Source organism: Bufo bufo, chromosome 7 (assembly GCF_905171765.1).
Source record: "Bufo bufo chromosome 7, aBufBuf1.1, whole genome shotgun sequence".
Classification (NCBI taxonomy): Eukaryota; Metazoa; Chordata; class Amphibia; order Anura; family Bufonidae; genus Bufo; species Bufo bufo.
Window position 1 is genome coordinate 207746897 of NC_053395.1, and position 22032 is coordinate 207768928.

Genomic DNA, 22032 nt, shown 5'->3' on the forward strand with positions numbered 1-22032 from the left:
TAAGTCTGGACGGATCCGCTCGCCTCCGCACGGCCAGGCGGACACCCGAACGCTGCAAGCAGCGTTCAGGTGTCAGCTCACTGAGCGGAGCGGAGGCTGAACGCTGGCAGGCGGATGCATTCTCAGTGGATCCGCCTCCACTGAGAATGCATCGGGGCCAGACGGATGCGTTCGGGGCCGCTCGTGAGCCCCTTCAAACGGAGCGCACGAGCGGACACCTGAACGCAGGTGTGAAAGTAGCCTTAATCGAAAATATCCAATCATTTTCTATCTACAGCTTCTATGAAGACAGTCACATGGTAGCAGACTACAAACAACCCTGCTGTAGTCTACTCCTGCAGTCATATTGCCATCCAACTATCCCATAGCTCTTGTAAGAAAAATACTGATAGAATGGAGTATAACTGCCGGATCGAACAACACAGAATTCAAAGTCTTTGACCTTGGAGACATATAGGTCCACATAGGAGCTGTAAACACAAGTTTTTTTTAATGAAATCTATTTGCATAATATCGCATTTTTCCTTTGTATTTATGGATATATTGGACAAATGAAAGTGGACCTTCTCTTGAAGATTCAGGAATTTAGCTACAGGCCATAGTGGAATAAGCATCTCATAAATGAATGCCTGATTCTCTTTTTAATTTGAGGGGATCCAAAGGCCCTTCTGACAGCGAGTCCTACGCATCCGAGTCGCACCATCTGTCAGGGAGTGCACCCGTCTTGACCTCCCAGCACTGACGGGGTCACATAGCATTATATCAATTTATGATGCTATGTAACCCTTACAGTTCTGGAATGTATTGGATAACACAGACAGCATTATGTCACTGTTATCCAATATATTCCAGACCTCTTAGGGTTACATAGCATCATAAATCAATATAATGCTATGCGACCCCGTCAGTGCTGGGAGGTCAGGACGGAAGCTGTTGCATACTCACTCTGCAAGTACGATATGCGTGGAACTCGCTCGTCTGAAAGGGGCCTTATTTAGAAACACAAATTATAGATCCCACATGTTAGGTAGGAGCGCTGTTACAGAGTTTGCACTGAGGCCTATGAGCTTTATGTTGAACCACTGGATTATTTAATGATTCCTATTTGGATCCCAAACCCAAGAACTAAATACAGATATTCAGGGCTGGCGTCAGCACCCGGCAAACCTGGGCAAATGCCGGGGCGGGGCCCACTGCTCCTGAGGGGGCCCACTGAGCTGCTATGAGCACTTCAATCAATACAGATGGAAGCACTCATTGCTGTCATTTCACTTACGCAGTACCCCTCTGGTGGGCCCTTTGAGTCACATGAGGCCGGCGGCTGCAGAGACTCAGACACGCCCCCTCTTTACTCCTTCAGCAGAGCAACAGGTTACCTTACCAGCTTCAGACACACAGACAGGGCCGGACTGGCCATAGTGCAGACCGGGCATTTGCCCGGTGGGCCGGGCCGAACACAATCAGCCGGGCCGCCGGCTGAGTTTTTTTTATTAGCTCCCTGTAGCCTATCAGAGGCCTGCATCGCATCGCTGACAGCAGCATGGAGGTAAGTATATGAGTTTATTGTTTTTATTATTTAATTTTATACTATACTGTGGCAAGAAGGGGGGTGGGGGCCCTATATACTGGCACAATATAGGGGGGGTCAGCACTATGGAGAAGAGGGGAAGCACTATGGGGCCATATATACTGGCACAATATGGGGGGGGCACTATGGGGCCCTATATACTGGCACAATATGGGAGGGTCGGCACTATAGAGAAGAGGGGAAGCACAATGGGGCCCTATATACTGGCACAATATGGGGGGGCCTATATACTGAAACAAACATGGGGGGCACTATGGAGAAGAGGGGAAGCACTATGGGGCCCTATATACTGGCACAACATGGGGGGGACTATGGAGAAGAGGGGAAGCACTATGGGGCCCTATATACTGGCACAATATGGGGGGGGCACTATGGGGCCCTATATACTGGCACAATATGGGGGGGCAGTATGGGGCCCTATATACTGGCACAATATGGGGGGACACTATGCAGAAGAGGGGAAGCACTATGGGGCCCTATATACTGGCACAATATGGGTGGGGGTCGGAACTATGGAGAAGAGGGGAAGCACTATGGGGCCATATATACTGGCACAATATGGGGGGCCTATATACTGGCACAACATGGGGGGGCACTATGGAGAAGAGGGGAAGCACTATGGGGCCCTATATACTGGCACAACATGGGGGGGCACTATGGAGAAAAGGGGAAGCACTATGGGGCCCTATATACTGGCAAAATATGGGGGGGCACTATGGGGCCCTATATACTGGGACAATATGGGGGGACACTTTGCAGAAGAGGGGAAGCACTATGGGGCCCTATATACTGGCACAATATGGCGGGGTCGGCACTATGGAGAAGAGGGGAAGCACTATGGGGCCATATATACTGGCACAATATGGGGGGCCTATATACTGGCACAATACGGGGGCACTATGGAGAAGAGGGGAAGCACTATGGGGGCCCTATATACTGGCACTTTATGAGGGGGCACTATGGAGAAAAGGGGAAGGAGCACTATGGGGGCATCTACTGGGAGCCCTATATACTGGCACGCATTATAGGTGGGCACTATGGAGAAGTGGGGGACAAGAGCACTATGAGGGCATTATATAGGGGCATTTAATACTGGCACCCATTTTGATGCCACTATGGGGAAGGGAGGAAAGGAGCATTATGGGGGTATCTATGTGGGGCAGTCTATAGGGGCATTTTATAGTGCCACATTATGGAGGGCACTATGGAGATGGGAAAGGAGCACTATCGGGGCATCTTCTGGGGGGACTATATAGGAGTATTTTATACTGGCACAAATTATAAGGTCACTATGGGCACCTAAGCTCAACTGGTGGCACTAAGTGTTTTTTGTAATGGCACACAGTACGGGTCATTGGAACACATGAGGGCACTCTGGGGACATTGGCTCTACTGGGGGCACTAAGAGGAGGTATTTCTTTTTTTTACTGCCACACAACGGGGCATTTTTTGTACTGGTGCACATTATAAGGGGGGGTTCTACTGTCACACATTATATAGAGAATTATTACTATCGGGGCATTATGGTGGGCCTTACAACTGGGGGACTATGGGAGCATTAATACTTGTGGGACACAATTACTGTTGGGGGCACTGTAGGAGCACTATTACTACTAAATGCACTCTGGCAAATAAAGAATTACTATTGTTGGGACTTTGGGAGCCACATTACTTTGGGGGCACCCTTGCACAGCATCAGCTTAGCACAGTTCTTTTTGCAGTATAGTTTTGGGGAGCACAGCTTCTCAGTATTGGGGGTGCATAATGGGATGTTAATTGAAGGATGATGGAAAAGTAGGAAACTAAGATGTCTGTCAAACTCTGCAGAGACGTGAGATGGCTGAAAGAAATTATTACGGTGGTCTGGTCTGAATGGAGAAGATGAAGAAAGAGAACATCTACATCAGAGGAGACGTCACTGGATATAAGAGGTATGGGGCGCTGTATTAGGCTACTTTCACATCTGCGTTAGTGATCCTGGTACGCTGTTCCAGCTGAGAATTCACTGGATCTGGCACTGCTGGATGCAGACAGAATGCCCGCCAGCCCCATTAACTATAATGGGGTACGGCAGAGATCCAGCCACAATCTGGGAAAAATGCAGAGAATCAGCGGGACATAAACCGCTGCATGCTGTGCTTTGTGTTCAGTCGATTCCTTGCATTTTCTGCCGGATTAGGTGGCCGGATCGTACTAAGACCCCTAATGTCACCTGGGGACCCCGAAAGAAGCTTGTGTGTTGGCTGAAGCCTTCCTATCTTACTGGTGGCTGGCCCTGCCTCTCAATTGTGCTTCCGGTTTTGGCTCTGCCCCTAGACTGCAAGGGGGTGGGGCCTGTTCAGGGTCATGTGATGGGCTGCTCAGTCAAAAATGCCCGGGCCTATTTTTTGTCCCAGTCCGGCCCTGCACACAACGTTTGTCAGTGAGTCTGCACTGTGACTGTCTCTTCTCTGTGGGACAGGAGGGGGGGGTGGAAAGGACTCTTCAAGCTGCTGCTGGATGCTGCTTTATGCTATTTAGTTGTTTTACTGCTTCATTAAGCAGTTTGCCTCCATGACACCTGCCCCCCCCATATCCTGTCCTATCTCATCCTCATGGATCCCCTAGTGTCTCCTTTCCTCCCTCATCTATCCAGAGCTCCTGTTTCACCCTCCTATCTCCTGTTGCTGCCCTGCGCAGACCTCCTGCCCCTACTTCTTGCATGAATCACTGTCACGGCGGACGTGCACAGTATAAAAGATAACACACCAACCAGGCTCTGGACAAGAGACAGGGGAAGGGTCACCTCCTAGCTTATCCCTGACCTCTTTCCCTGCACTGCTCAGCCCACAGGCAGACCTTGAAGGTAGGTGTGCTGTGTCCTCCAGCCTGGACTGACAAAACCCTGAACTCCCTGAGATGGTGAAGTGGGGAGATAGGAGCAGCCTGCTCGCACAGAACCTGGATGGGATAGATTACACCAACAACCAAACAAGAAATGACACTTATCTTCTGAGAGCAGAAACTGACAGCCAACCTTCCCTCCAAACTTCCCAGACCAAAATGATCAGTATAATCCGCTCAGAGCACTTAGCTGGAGACCATTTAAACTAATGACTCCACCCAGTGCACCTGATGAGAGGCAGATCCAGCACGGCACCAAAACAAATACTAAACTCGTGCTGCTATTCTGGCCGACCTCCGCACATCGTCAGAGTGGGGCATGACAGTACTCCCCCTTCTACGGGTGACGTCCGGACACCCTGGACCAACCTTATCCGGATGGGACCTATGAAAGGCCCTCACCAGTCGGCTGGCGTTGACATCTGACGCCGGAACCCACATCCTCTCCTCAGGACTGTATCCCCTCCAGTGCACCAGGTACTGGAGGGAATCCCGCAGAACTCTCGAGTCGAGAATCCTGGAGATCTCGAACTCAGTTTCCCTCGACTAGAACAGGAGGAGGAGGCAATGGCGATGGTACCACTGGTTTAACATATTTTTATAGTAAAGACTTGTGGAAGACATCATGGATCCTCCAGTTCTGTGGCAGATCCATTCGAAACGCCACAGGATTGATCACCGCAGAAATTTTATAGGGACCAACAAATCTTGGACCCAGTTTCCAAGATGGCACTCTCAACTTGATATTCTTAGTGGACAACCACACCAGATCACCCACACACAGGTCCGGACCAGTCAGACGTCTCCTGTCAGCCATTCGTTTATACCTCTCACCCATCCTCTCCAAATTCCCTTGAATCCTCCGCCAGATAGAGGATAAGGCAGAAGAGAATCTCTCCTCCTCTGGCATCCCGGAGGAACCAGACCCAGAAAAGGTACTAAACTGAGGGTGGAAACCGTATGCGCCAAAAAATGGCGACTTACCCGTGGACTCCTGCCTACGGTTATTCAATGCAAATTCTGCTAAGGACAAGAATGAGGACCAGTCCTCCTGATTCTCAGCCACAAAGCACCTCAAGTAGGTCTCCAGGTTTTGATTGGTACGCTCTGTCTGACCATTCGACTGTGGATGAAAAGCCGACGAGAAAGAAAGTTGAATGCCAAGTCGAGAGCAGAACGCCCTCCAAAACCTGGAGACAAACTGCGTGCCCCTATCAGAGACCACATCCGAAGGAATACAGTGCAATTTCACAATATTATCCACAAAAATCTGCGCAAGAGTCTTAGCGTTAGGCAGACTTGTTAGTGGTATAAAGTGAGCCATTTTACTGAAACGGTCGACTACCACCAAAATCACTGTTCTCCCGGAGGAACGCAGGTCTGTAATAAAGTCCATGGACAAATGCGTCCAAGAACGAGATGGAATAGACAATGGAAGAAGTGAACCAGGCGGTCGAGTATGAGCAACCTTTGACCGAGCGCAGGTTTCACAAGCTGTCACGTAATTCTCAATACTCTTACGCAACCCTGGCCACCAGAACCTCCGGGACACCAGATCACAGGTGGACTTACCACCAGGATGTCCAGCGAGAACAGTATCGTGATGTTCCTTGAACACCTTGTATCGTAGGCCCTCAGGAACAAACAACCTCCCTGGGGGACACGAACCAGGAGCCCCCTCCTGAGCTCCCAATACCTCCATCTCTAATTCAGGGTACAGAGCGGAGACCACCACTCCATCCGCCAAAATCGGCGCTGGATCTTCTGAATCACCTCCCCCAGGGAAGCTGCGAGACAACGTCTGCCTTGACGTTCTTGACCCCTGGGCGAAAGGTAACCACGAAATTGAACCTGGTAAAAAACAATGACCATCTGGCCTGTCTAGGGTTCAGACGCTTGGCAGATTGCAGGTAAGCCAAATTCTTATGGTCTATATACACAGTAACGGGGTGAGAAGCCCCCTCTAACCAGTGACGCCATTCTTCAAAGGCCAACTTGATAGCCAACAACTCCCTATCTCCAACATCATAATTCTTCTCGGCAACCGAGAGCTTCCTGGAGAAGAAGGCACACGGGACCCAGTTTCCAGGAGAAGGACCCTGCGAAAGCACCGCCCCAACCCCCACCTCTGATGCATCAACCTCGACCACGAATGGCTGAGATACATCCGGCTGCACCAGAATGGGAGCAGACGCAAAACGCTCCTTAATAGCCGAAAAGGCCTGTAATGCCTCATCCGACCAGACAGAGACATCAGCGCCCTTCTTGGTCATATCAGTAAGAGGTTTGACTAGCGTGGAATAATTCAAAATACATTTTCTATAATAATTCGTAAACCCCAAAAACCGCATCAAAGCTTTCTGATTCTCCGGTCGGTCCCACTCCAGAACCGCCCGGACCAATTTGGAGTATAACTTATTCTCCCGAAGGATCGTCAAAACCTAACATGATCCTGATGGGTCTTCAGATCAGGAGAATAAATTAAAATGTCATCTAGGTAGACTACTACGAACCTCCCCACCAAGTGATGAAAAATATCATTGACGAATCGCTGAAATACCACTGGCGCATTCGTCAACCCAAAAGGCATTACCAGGTTCTCAAAATGACCCTCGTGCGTATTGAAGGCCGTTTTCCACTCATCCCCCTCCTTGATCCTGATCAGATTGTATGCTCCTCTCAAATCCAACTTGGAGAACACCTTGGCTCCAACAATCTGATCAAAAAGATCAGAGATCAAAGGCAGGGGATATGGATCCCGGACTGTAATACGGTTCAGCTCCCGGAAATCCAAACACGGTCTCAGTGATCCATCTTTCTTCTTCACGAAGAACAAACCTACAGCCACTGGAGACTTAGATGGTCTAATATGACCCTTTGCCAAACTCTCAGCGACATACTTTCGCATGACCTCTCTCTCGGGTTGAGAGAGGTTGTAGAGCCGAGACTTAGGCAACTTAGCCCCCGGAATGAGATTCACTGGACAATCATAGTCACGATGAGGGGGCAATTCCTGAGCCCCACCCTCCGAAAAGACGTCCGAAAAATACGAGAGATACTGAGATAACCCCTGACAAAACTGACTACGTAACACGGGGTCGTTCCACCCCGACTCAGTAGCCCACCTCCTGAACTCTGTGCAGTAAACCTCAGCAGTATGTTTACCCTGTAGTAAGTTACGTAATTTTGATTCTGCCATCGAAACTCGATCTGGGTCATCGTAAATCAATCCCAGGGCTTTAAAAAATTCCTCCACCGACCGGAGGGCCAGAGAACCGGGCGGCAGAGAAAAAGCCCAGGATTGCGCGTCCCCTTTAAGCAAAGACATGATGATACCCACCCTCTGATCCTCATTACCTGATGAAAATGGGCACAATCGAAAGTACAAATTACATGACTCTTTGAAACGGAAAAAATCATCAGTACCCCCTGCAAATTTCTCAGGAAGAGCGACTTTAGGCTCCCCAACAATTTGACCTGTACCTGAAGCCAACACCCTCTGACACTGTGTGACCTCACTACGCAGATCCGCAACCTCCAGGGACAAACCCTGCATGCGGTCAACCAGTGCATCAATTGACGCCATCACATAAACGCTGAGCAATGGCAGTCACAGTATGGCGGATTATAATGTCACGGCGGACGTGCACAGTATAAAAGATAACACACCAACCAGGCTCTGGACGAGAGACAGGGGAAAGGTCACCTCCTAGTTTATCCCTGACCTCTTTCCCTGCATTGCTCAGCCCACAGGCAGACCTTGAAGGTGGGTGTGCTGTGTCCTCCAGCCTGGACTGACAAAACCCTGAACTCCCTGAGATGGTGAAGTGGGGAGATAGGAGCAGCCTGCTCGCAGAGAACCTGGATGGGATAGATGACACCAACAACCAAACAAGAAATGACACTTATCTTCTGAGAGCAGGAACTGACAGCCAACCTTCCCTCCAAACTTCCCAGACCAAAATGATCAGTATAATCCGCTCAGAGCACTTAGCTGGAGACCATTTAAACTAATGACTCCACCCAGTGCACCTGATGAGAGGCGGATCCAGCACAGCACCAAAACAAATACTAAACTCGTGCTGCTATCCTGGCCGACCTCCGCACATCGTCAGAGTGGGGCATGACAATCACCCTCAGAGCCCCTTCCACCTACTTGCTGTGTCCACCCTTCCTATCCATCCAGGGTCCCGGGACCCTGTCTCACTCCTCTGCCTCTCATTATGGTGGCCTCTGAACCGCATTCACCATAAGGACCTTCTAACATCACAGGGTCATGTGACTGTGCCCCCCACCCCGTACTGTTCCACTCATCCCGTACTATTCCCCTTACCTCATACTGTGCCCCCTTATACCCTGCATTGTGCCCTCTTACCACACCTTGTGCAGTGCCCCTAGTCATTCCCTTTACTGTGCCCTCTTGTGCCCTTTTATCCGATCACGGTATGGCAGTGTTATCCGGTCACTGTACAGAGGTGTTATCCGGTCAATGTATGGCGTTGGTATCCAATAACTGTATGGCCTTAACTGTATCCCTTTCCCTGCCCACGCCATCCTTTTTTAGACCTGGCATAATAATAATTGTATTATTATTCGGGGTAGGGCTAATACCTTTATATTATATAGATTCTAGTGTATTATACTGTGCCCTGTATTTCCCAATAGATAAATGATCCTTGGGAAACACAGTCCTCATTCCTGACCACCAGGACCAGGTAGCGCTCTGTCAGTACATGGCGACCTCCCCGCTGCGCCACGCTGCTCCGCTCCGCTGCTCCGCTGTGTACTGGTGCTTATTCTAACACTAGGGCTGGGTTCACATCACATTTTTGCCATCTATTTAATGCATACCAAAAATGTATACGTTAACAGATGCCTCAGACTGATGGCGTACAGTGGCGTCCGTTCACCATACAGTTCCATCGTAAAAAAAAACATATACGTTAAAGGTATGCATTTTGTTTACTGGACTCTGCATACATCAAACCGAAAGGAAAAACGTGATGTGAACCCACTAGGGGGGCGGGGGGCATACTAAAATTTTCTGTGGGGCCCAGTCAGTTCTAGCTACATCACTGCACAGCTCCTTCTCTCCTCCAGGCCCGGCCCAGCGGGGACATCATGACGTGTGTCTCACTGCTGCAGCGGGCCTGAGGAGAGAAGGAGCGCAGGGAGCTGCGGTTAGTGAATGACAGGACCACCGGCTCCCCTGCGCTCCAGCAATGATAGGTATGTGAGGGGGCCACTGGGGGGTCATTACACTGTGAGGGCCCCTTACACACTATAATAACCACCAGTGCCCCCCATTTAGTATATTGATCCCCATTGACCCTCCATTCAGTATGATGACCACCAGAGCCCTTATTCAATATAATGACCCCCCAGTGACCACCATGCAGTATAATGCCCCCCAGTGCCCCCTCCATACAGTATAACCCCCAGTTTGGGGGCCACTGGGGGTCATTATTCTGAAAGGAGGGCGACTGGGGGGTTATTATTCTGAATGGAGGGCCACTGTGGGGTCATTATACTGTGTGTGGGGCCACTGGGGGTCATTATACTGTGTGAAGGGCCACTAGTGGTCATTTAACTGTATTGGGGCCACTGGTGGTCATTATACCATTTGGGAGCCACAGAGGGACATGTAAATGTACAAAAATGCTTCAAGGGGACCCACTGGGATTTATCGCCCAAGGACCCTGGAGCTGGCCCTGCAGATATTAATGTTGAGTATTCTAGTATGCTATAAATTTCTCTTCTCATGCAATACCGTGACGAGCCTTCAGCGATGTAACCCCCACTCTTGTAACTGTATGACTGTATATTAACTTTGCACTTTGCCTTTTTTGTTGGTGCTTTATGTTGCTTTTATGCAAATGATGAGCTAGAAACAACCTAGAAAAACACAATGTATCTCTCCCCCGTGTCCCAGCTGAATACCTGGTGATAGGGTGCGTCCTCCAATTACTGGGTTTGTTAGATAGAACGCTCTGCCAGCCCAGAATGATGAACCTGAATACATTAAACACTTAAAACAGATGTTTAGACGATAATCGGATGTTATAAGTCAATAACATGTTCACATTTGTAGCATGGCTGCATAGTGCCACGTTATCTGCTCATGTGAGAAGTGCTAATTTGATGCAATTTGCAGATTAGTTACAGTTCAAATTAGGATAGAGTAAAGCAGAGTAATGTAACAGAATTAGCAGGAGCTGGATGTGGTGCTTTAAACTGTAGTTTGATCAAACAGTTTAAGTGATAACCCTCTATGTTCCTACCGAAAATGCAAAAGTGAAATTGTCTTTTTGCATATCGCGAAACGCATTTCGAGTTCGACACAATGGAGGTGAATTAGCAACAGTGCGTGTACGAGAAAGCGAATAATGGCACGCACCGTGGCAAATGTATCAAAATGGTACAAGTGGCAACATATATTTGAGGCAACTCACTGGGCATATTATACGCATTTCATGCATGGGTAAAAGCTTTTATAAATTTGATGCATTTTGCATCTTCTCTTAGCTATGGCCCTGTGGTGTGTTACCTATATTATCAGGAGTACAAGAGAAAAAAAAAAAACAGAAGTCATTGTTCAGGCACTGTTGCAGCAAGACGGAGGGGAGTATGGGAGGTGTAGTAGTGGCTATTATGCTGGTAGTAGTACTCATAGTTCAAAGTGGCAATCTTTGCCTTAGGTGTCCCTGGGCCGTGCACAGTGAATGGAGGTCTCACCCTTTCTTCCCTTGGGGCACTCCTTCCCCTTATGGGTCTCCTGCCTGGTGCTAGGTGGGGTGCCCTTGATGGTGGATAGTTAGAAGGGTGAAAGGATTAGATGCAGGGGCCGGTGGACAGCTAGTAGAGTCAATCACCAGGCCCAGTTTAGTGATAACCAACAAATGTCTTTTTTCACTGCAGATGGTGGGTGATACAGTACAAGTATATATCATGCACAATTCTGAGGGTTTTCACAGAGCTTGTTTCCCAGTGGCTGTGTATATGCAACGGTAATGATGATAGTAGTAATGTAGTAGTACAGTGGCCAAATAGATGGCCAATCCATTATAGAAGTGGGCTGGGCACCAAAGCAATATACCCCATCCACAGGCAGCACCCCCATAAATGAGCGTTACCTTTGCTAACACACACAGTCCCTTGTGATCCTAAACAGTCTGCACATGTCTGTCTACTATCCCCTAGAGGTCTGGCACTTGTCCTCAGCATGTAGGGATAGAGAACCTCTTGTAGTAGGCCTCACAATGCACAGGCACATGCAGCTCCTCACACTTCAGCTACTAACGCCAGACTCACTGGCTGATGCAATCAGACTACTCAGCTCCTCCCTGAGAGAAGGAAGGTCCAGCCTTCACTGTGCTGAGTAGGTCATGATAACAAAGCTTATATCCCTACGATATATGTAGTACAGCTCTTGAGATCACACAATTTTTTTTTTTTACTGATGACTAGAGATGAACAAAGTTTAGAAAAATTTGATTCAGCAGACTGTCACTGGGCCGGCGCGGGGGGCTCCTATTTGTTGTTTGCTTAAAAAAAAAAAAAAAAAAAAAAACATCTTTAAAGTGGTTGTGGCATGTTCTGTAAATTAAATGATGCAAATCCTCAAACAATCCATGTTAATTCCAGGTTGTGAGGCAAACTTTTTAAAAATATGTTTTCCCCTTGATGTAGGATGTGAAGAAATATCTAAATGTATCTTTAACAAATGGATTGTTTGTAAGCTGAACCTTGTCCTTTGGGCCTTGTGAAATGTTATACGTGATACAAACAAAATGTTGAACATCAGTTTAACTGAAAAAAAAAAGCAAAAACAAACCTCATACCTTATTATGTCACATTCTTTATAAACAGATCCAATATTTATTTATTTTTGTCATGGTGGCAGCTATTCTTGTCTTCATAGCATTTTGCACCACTATTTTATTTTCATGTCCAAATGCTTTAACCCTTCTCTCCTCCAGGGACATTATAACAATGTAGAAAATAACATTCAGCCAAACTAAAAACAGGCATTTAACAGAATTTATAGTATCTACCTTATTTCCCTTTCTGCTTCCGAAATAAAACTATTTGGCTCATTTTATTTCTGCCAAGATGTCTGAAAACGAATGGGCGTTCACGTCTTACAGCAGGTCAAATTTAGCTTTCTTTCCGTGCCATCTATTATCATAACCTCTAGAGTTGGAGGAAAAAGAAAAAAAATGATTTTTTTAATGTTTTTTTTAACCACTTCCCGCCACGCTAACGCCGAAAGGCGTCATTTCTGCGGCGCTCCCAGGTCACACTAACGCCAATAGGCGTCATCTCGCGTGAGCCGAGACTTCCTGTGAACGCGCGCACACAGGCGCGCGCGCTCACAGGAACGGAAGGTAAGAGAGTTGATCTCCAGCCTGCCAGCGGCGATCGTTCGCTGGCAGGCTGGAGATGTGTTTTTTTTAACCCCTAACAGGTATATTAGACGCTGTTTTGATAACAGCGTCTAATATACCTGCTACCTGGTCCTCTGGTGGTCCCCTTTGTTTGGATCGACCACCAGAGGACACAGGTAGCTCAGTAAAGTAGCACCAAGCACCACTACACTACACTACACCCCCCCCCCCGTCACTTATTAACCCCTTATTAGCCCCTGATCACCCCATATAGACTCCCTGATTACCCCCCTGTCATTGATTACCCCCCTGTCATTGATTACCCCCCTGTAAAGCTCCATTCAGACGTCCGCATGATTTTTACGGATCCACTGATAGATGGATCGGATCCGCAAAACGCATCCGGACGTCTGAATGAAGCCTTACAGGGGCGTGATCAATGACTGTGGTGATCACCCCATATAGACTCCCTGATCACCCCCCTGTCATTGATTACACCCCTGTCATTGATCACCCCCCTGTAAAGCTCCATTCAGACGTCCGCATGATTTTTACGGATGCACTGATAGATGGATCCGATCCGCAAAACGCATCCGGACGTCTGAATGAAGCCTTACAGGGGCATGATCAATGACTGTGGTGATCACCCCATATAGACTCCCTGATCACCCCCCTGTAAAGCTCCATTCAGATGTCCGCATGATTTTTACGGATGCACTGATAGATGGATCCGATCCGCAAAACGCATCCGGACGTCTGAATGAAGCCTTACAGGGGCATGATCAATGACTGTGGTGATCACCCCATATAGACTCCCTGATCACCCCCCTGTAAAGCTCCATTCAGATGTCCGCATGATTTTTACGGATGCACTGATAGATGGATCGGATCCGCAAAACGCATCCGGACGTCTGAATGAAGCCTTACAGGGGCATGATCAATGACTGTGGTGATTACCCCCCTGTAAAGCTCCATTCAGATGTCCGCATGATTTTTACGGATGCACTGATAGATGGATCGGATCCGCAAAACGCATCCGGACGTCTGAATGAAGCCTTACAGGGGCGTGATCAATGACTGTGGTGATCACCCCATATAGACTCCCTGATCACCCCCCCTGTCATTGATTACCCCCCTGTCATTGATTACCCCCCTGTAAAGCTCCATTCAGACGTCCGCATGATTTTTACGGATGCACTGATAGATGGATCGGATCCGCAAAACGCATCCGGACGTCTGAATGAAGCCTTACAGGGGCGTGATCAATGACTGTGGTGATCACCCCATATAGACTCCCTGATCACCCCCCTGTCATTGATCACCCCCCCTGTCATTGATCACCCCCCTGTCATTGATCACCCCCCTGTAAGGCTCCATTCAGACATTTTTTTGGCCCAAGTTAGCGGAATTATTATTATTTTTTTCTTACAAAGTCTCATATTCCACTAACTTGTGTCAAAAAATAAAATCTCACATGAACTCACCATACCCCTCACGGAAACCAAATGCGTAAAATTTTTTAGACATTTATATTCCAGACTTCTTCTCACGCTTTAGGGCCCCTAGAATGCCAGGGCAGTATAAATACCCCACATGTGACCCCATTTCGGAAAGAAGACACCCCCAGGTATTCCGTGAGGGGCATATTGAGTCCATGAAAGATTGAAATTTTTGTCCCAAGTTAGCGGAACGGGAGACTTTGTGAGAAAAAAATTAAAAATATCAATTTCCGCTAACTTGTGCCAAAAAAAAAAAATTTCTATGAACTCGCCATGCCCCTCATTGAATACCTTGGGGTGTCTTCTTTCCAAAATGGGGTCACATGTGGGGTATTTATACTGCCCTGGCATTCTAGGGGCCCCAAAGCGTGAGAAGAAGTCTGGTATCCAAATGTCTAAAAATGCCCTCCTAAAAGGAATTTGGGCACCTTTGCGCATCTAGGCTGCAAAAAAGTGTCACACATCTGGTATCGCCGTACTCAGGAGAAGTTGGGGAATGTGTTTTGGGGTGTCATTTTACATATACCCATGCTGGGTGAGAGAAATATCTTGGTCAAATGCCAACTTTGTATAAAAAAATGGGAAAAGTTGTCTTTTGCCAAGATATTTCTCTCACCCAGCATGGGTATATGTAAAATGACACCCCAAAACACATTCCCCAACTTCTCCTGAATACGGCGATACCACATGTGTGACACTTTTTTGCAGCCTAGGTGGGCAAAGGGGCCCACATTCCAAAGAGCACCTTTAGGATTTCACAGGTCATTTACCTACTTACCACACATTAGGGCCCCTGGAAAATGCCAGGGCAGTATAACTACCCAACAAGTGACCCCATTTTGGAAAGAAGACACCCCAAGGTATTCCGTGAGGGGCATGGCGAGTTCCTAGAATTTTTTATTTTTTGTCACAAGTTAGTGGAAAATGATGATTTTTTTTTTTTTTTTTTTTTTCATACAAAGTCTCATATTCCACTAACTTGTGACAAAAAATAAAAACTTCCATGAACTCACTATGCCCATCAGCGAATACCTTGGGGTCTCTTCTTTCCAAAATGGGGTCACTTGTGGGGTAGTTATACTGCCCTGGCATTCTAGGGGCCCGAATGTGTGGTAAGGAGTTTGAAATCAAATTCTGTAACAAATGACCTGTGAAATCCGAAAGGTGCTCTTTGGAATATGGGCCCCTTTGCCCACCTAGGCTGCAAAAAAGTGTCACACATCTGGTATTGCCGTACTCAGGAGAAGGTGGGGAATGTGTTTTGGGGTGTCATTTTACATATACCCATGCTGGGTGAGAGAAATATCTTGGCAAAAGACAACTTTTCCCATTTTTTTATACAAAGTTGGCATTTGACCAAGATATTTATCCCACCCAGCATGGGTATATGTAAAAAGACACCCCAAAACACATTCCTCAACTTCTCCTGAATACAGAGATACCAGATGTGTGACACTTTTTTGCAGCCTAGGTGGGCAAAGGGGCCCATATTCCAAAGAGCACCTTTCGGATTTCACAGGTCATTTTTTACAGAATTTGATTTCAAACTCCTTACCACACATTTGGGCCCCTAGAATGCCAGGGCAGTATAACTACCCCACAAGTGACCCCATTTTGGAAAGAAGAGACCCCAAGGTATTTCGTGATGGGCATAGTGAGTTCATAGAAGTTTTTATTTTTTGTCACAAGTTAGTGGAATATGAGACTTTGTAAGAAAAAAAAAAAAAAAAAAAAAATCATCATTTTCCGCTAACTTGTGACAAAAAATAAAAAGTTCTATGAACTCACTATGCCCATCAGCGAATACCTTAGGGTGTGTACTTTCCGAAATGGGGTCATTTGTGGGGTGTTTGTACTGTCTGGCCATTGTAGAACCTCAGGAAACATGACAGGTGCTCAGAAAGTCAGAGCTGCTTCAAAAAGCGGAAATTCACATTTTTGTACCATAGTTTGTAAACGCTATAACTTTTACCCAAACCATTTTTTTTTTACCCAAACATTTTTTTTTTATCAAAGACATGTAGAACTATAAATTTAGAGCAAAATTTCTATATGGATCTCGTTTTTTTTGCAAAATTTTACAACTGAAAGTGAAAAATGTCATTTTTTTGCAAAAAAATCGTTAAATTTCGATTAATAACAAAAAAAGTAAAAATGTCAGCAGCAATGAAATACCACCAAATGAAAGCTCTATTAGTGAGAAGAAAAGGAGGTAAAATTCATTTGGGTGGTAAGTTGCATGACCGAGCAATAAACGGTGAAAGTAGTGTAGTGCCGATTTGTAAAAAAGGGCCTGGTCTTTAGGGGGGTATAAACCTGTGGTCCTTAAGTGGTTAAATATTGTGTATACACTGTTAAAAAAACTGTTAACAAAAACTACACTGGCCTCCCTCGCGACTACAAAGGCAAAGATGTGCATTAGCCACAACCTTGTTGTTTCCCTAAATTCTGTCTTTTCAACCTTTGCGCCAGAATAAAAGAAAATGTTGTATCATTCTTTTATTTTTTATTTTTTTAAGCAGGTACTATGTTCTACTGAGTCTAAATAATGACAAGGAAACATTATCGACTTCTGACGTTCCCTATAACCCAACATGCCTTGATTTAAGATGAAGGTAAGCCCGTCAGGAAGATCAGTTAGGAGAATCTCAATACGCTAAGGCTGATTTAAAGGCAGGATGAGTGAAACGGATACATATATCTCTCCGATATACAGAAAAAAGCCGCGGTTGAAACATGTCATTATGTAGAGAAAAATGCTAGCACGAAAAGAGCCGTCCAAAAAAATAAACAAGCTTAAAGTGCTCTGCCTGCACATTGCGGGCAGAATAGTTACTTTACTATTTATTTCATAATTGACCATAAGTGGAGTCAAAGTGCACGGGGGTAAAAAATGCAAAAAGCCGCTCACTCAGGCCTTTTTGAAAGATTGATAAATAATGTGGAATCTCAATTAGGCGTTAGAAGGAATGCAGATATTAAAAATTTGGTCAAGAATCTAATTAGCTGGAGGTAATTAAACAGTCTCACACGGGGTCATTAATCTTATCCACAGACCTTTGATGTTTAGCGCACTGTCTCCTAGTCATTAATAAAATTCATAACACCCGTCTTTGTGGTGGTTTATCATCGTGTTTTTGCTGTAAGAGCGCATAGCCGGTGTCATTGTATCACAAGGGTTTTACTTTAATTTTTTTTTCTTATCTTTTTTTCTTTTTATATTTCCTTTTATTTCTCTCATGTTGAGGTTAACCCCTCGTTACTCCAGTTATATATATTACCTTTCCCGGGGTAATGGGAAAATGGTTAGCTTAGCAGATTGTATAAGCTACGGTATCTGGAAATATCCTGTGAATATATTGTGCTAACGGCATTTTACAGCTTGTTACTGTCTCATCGTGTAATGTAGAACATAGGCAATCACTGGAGACATTAAAGATATGGATTAGAGTTGTGGCTGTTTATGTCCTTTGCCAAGCTGTTGTACGGCTGTATGTTTTGCCCTTTTTATTGGCAAAGACTTGAGGTTTTAATTGCCAACTTAAAAAAAAAATCCACAATGTACATAAAAAGAGAACAAAAATACTATAAAAAAAGATTTAAAAAATACACTCCATCCCAGCACATTGAGTAGGCACGACTGTATGGGGTTACTTCTCCATCTTATACTCACCTTCCAATTAGGCTGCAAACTGAACAGAGATCACACCCCAACGCAGTCCACCCCCACCCCCCCCACATACATGCTACCAAAAACAATTTTTATTGTTGATGAGAAGCTACTCTGCTAGCTCACAATTACACACACGAACATACCGTTCTTCAGTATCAAACAGGTAATACAGCCTTTGGAAGGCTATGGATTCTTAGAGCATACAAGGACTAAACATTAACTCCTTCAAGACATCATGGCATACGAGCTGTGAAATCCCAGGAGTGCTGTGGTTGCTGGGTCAGAACGGCTCCCCTGCACCAAGATCAAGGGACCAGTTAGATTGTTATGACAGCCTTGGGCCTTCTTAAGACTCCGAGGTCTGCCAGTGCAAAGTTCCTATGGATTCCTGCCAATGGACTAAGGTTCCATAGAAACAAAGTGAATGTACCATAAGCCTCAATGTTAATTTATTGCAGTCTAAGGGAAAAGCGATCAGACGATTGCATGGTAAAGCTCCCGGGGGACTTTCAAGCATATATCATATTTAAAATGAAGAAGGCGAGCAGTAAGGGATGGGGAAGTGGCCGCGATACTGATGGTGCATGCAGAGGCCGTGGCCCTGGGCGCGGAGAAACTGTGCCTGCTGCCAGAGCACAAGAAAACGATAATAAGTGTAAAAAAAAGTTTTAAAAAGTTTGTAATCAATGTAAATCATTCCCATTTCCTGTGTTAAAAATAAAAATGAATAAATAAAAAAATAAAGATAATTAGCTTTGCCACTCCTTAAAAACTATTAAAATATAAATGTATATTGTACAGGTGAACACTGTATTGGAAAAAAATTCACAGTTTTTTTAACAGTTCACCTTCCAAAAAAACTTTAACAGTTCACCTTCCAAAAAAACTTGTATTGACCCAGACAATGAAGTTGACGGGTTATTTTTACTGCATGGGGAACATCATAAAAACAAAGCAGCACATTTATTATGACCGGCGTTCTAGACGCCCTTGCGCGCCACGGCCGATTCTAAATGTAAGACAGCTGCCTTGCTGTGTTACATTTAGACCATTCTCTACTCCTTCTACCCCTTCCTTGCCAATGCCCCCTTTTTTAGACCTGGCGTGACCGGGGAAGAAGTCACAGATTCTGTCGCAACATGGCGTGTGACAAAATCTGCGCCAGAAAAGTGGCGTATATCTGTTCATAAACGACCCCCGAAATCCATAAAACTACGTCAGAATTTAGTTTTTTGTCCAATTCCAACCCGTTTGGATTTTTTTTCCAGCTTCCCACTACATTATATGTAATATAAAATGGTGCCATTAGACAAGACCTCACACGGCTATTTATAATGCTGGTAATGTCTTATGGGCCCATATCCAGCTCACACCTCTGCACCCCCTATAAGGAACTGTAGTGCAAATAGCCTCGGTAATAATTTTAACCCAGTATTTGGCCAAACATATCTTCCCCAATTCATCTTGTATTTGCTGGAATTCAGTAAGCGGCAAAAACAACAATCCCACCGAAATTCTGTTTCTGTTGAGTATGAAACATGGCTGCTCCATGTAGATACTGAGCGTGGTCTCCCTGTCTCTGGCACCGGATGAAGGGCCGAGATGTGAATGTGAAGATATTTACCACGCTCATTAGTGTCTTAACTTTGAAAAGTTCTCCAAACTCATCTTTTTCAAGTGATTTATCTTGGCTCATCATCACATTGTCTTATCAGAAGTCCACATTCCCTTCCAGTATTATCCAGTATTATCCTACAACTCCTACAACTCACAGGGGAGAGTTTGGGCGGATGTCCCAGCCTCACTGCCAGACATAGAAAGATCAGTGCAAGCAGCGGGTCCCAGATCTGCAGGTCTAAAGATCACTGTCTGCACCCTCGACTGATCTGTATACTGTAGGTCTCTGTGATAGAGCACATCCCTTATAGTGGGTGAAATAATCTGCAGGATGATGGCTTCAAATGATCTACAGCAGGGGTCTCCAAACTTTTCAACAGGAGGGCCACATTGAAGATTTTACAAGTATTCGGGGGCCGGAAAAAAAAATCAGTTATGTATTAAATTAAATGTATATATTTTACATGGATCGTTTTTGTAATCAGCATGATATGACTGAGAACAAAAGAGAAAAAACTTTAGCAAAACAACGCAAAGACACCCGTGTCCCTATCAGCGGTGTCCCCATCAGCACAAAAATGTCCCCATCAGCACAGCAATGTCCCCATCAGCACAGCAATGTCCCCATCAGCACAGCAATGTCCCCATCAGCACAGCAATGTCCCCATCAGCACAGCAATGTCCCCATCAGCACAGCAATGTCAGCATCAGCACAGCAATGTCAGCATCAGCACAGCAATGTCAGCATCAGCACAGCAATGTCAGCATCAGCACAACAATGTCCCCATCAGCACAGCAATGTCCCCATCAGCACAGCAATGTCCCCATCAGCACAGCAATGTCCCCATCAGCACAGCAATGTCCCCATCAGCACAGCAATGTCAGCATCAGCACAGCAATGTCAGCATCAGCACAGCAATGTCAGCATCAGCACAGCAATGTCCCCATCAGCACAACAATGTCAGCATCAGCACAGCAATGTCCCCATCAGCACAGCAATGTCCCCATCAGCACAGCAATGTCCCCATCAGCACAGCAATGTCAGCATCAGCACAACAATGTCCCCATCAGCACAGCAATGTCCCCATCAGCACAGCAATGTCCCCATCAGCACAGCAATGTCCCCATCAGCACAGCAATGTCAGCATCAGCACAGCAATGTCAGCATCAGCACAACAATGTCCCCATCAGCACAGCAATGTCCCCATCAGCACAGCAATGTCCCCATCAGCACAGCAATGTCAGCATCAGCACAGCAATGTCAGCATCAGCACAACAATGTCCCCATCAGCACAGCAATGTCCCCATCAGCACAGCAATGTTCACATCAGCAGTTTCCACATTAGCAGCGTCCCCATCATTGCTGATGGGGACGCCGCTGTGCTGATGTGGAAACCGATGATGGGTCACCGCTGATGGGGATACCCATGTCCCCATCAGCGGTGTCCCCAGCAATGTCCCATCAGAACAGCAATGTCCCCATCAGCAGTGTCCACCGCAACATCCCCATCAGCACAGCAATGTCCCTGTCAGCGGTGTCCCCAGCAGCATGTGTCCCCATCACCGCTGATGGGGACACCTCTGATGGGGACATTGCTGTGCTGATGGGGACATCGATTATGGGGTTACCGCTGATGGGGACATTGCTATCCTGATGGGGACACCATTGATGTGGACACCCATGTCCCCATCAGCAGTGTGCCAAACAGCGGTGTCCCCAGCAATGTCCCCATCAGAACAGAATTGTCCCCATCAGCAGTGTGCCCATCATCGCTGATGGGGACACCTCTGATGGGGACATTGCTGTGCTGATGGGGACACCATTGATGGGGACACCTGTGTCCTCATCAACGGTGTCCCCATCAGAACAGCAATGTCCCCATCAGCACAGCAAAGTCCCCATCAGCAGTGTCCCCAGCAGCACAGCAATATCCCCATCAGTATGTGTCCTCAGCAGCTTGTGTCCCCATCAGCGCAGCACAGCAATGTCAGCGTTCCCCATTGTGTCCCCATCAGCGTTGTGCAACACTTGCCTCCGCTGTAGCCGGCTTCTGCTCCTCTTCTTTTTTTTTTCTTCTTGGACTCCTGAGTCCCGACTCCCGCCCGCTGCTACACACGTGGATTTGTTATTTCAAACAGCGGGCGGGAAGAGGGGAGGTGCCGCACCTGTGACGTCACTGGTTGCCGGGACATCGGCGGTCCCAGCAGCCAATCAAAAAGCACAGCGTGACAGCATGGGCGGTTGTGCGGCTTTCGTTCCTGCAACCTGTCAGCTGCGGGCGGGCGCGGAATCGAACACACAACACAAGCGTGACAGCATGGGCGGTTGTGCGGATTTGGTTCCTGCAACCTGCCAGCTGCGGGCGGGCCGGATCGAACGCACAA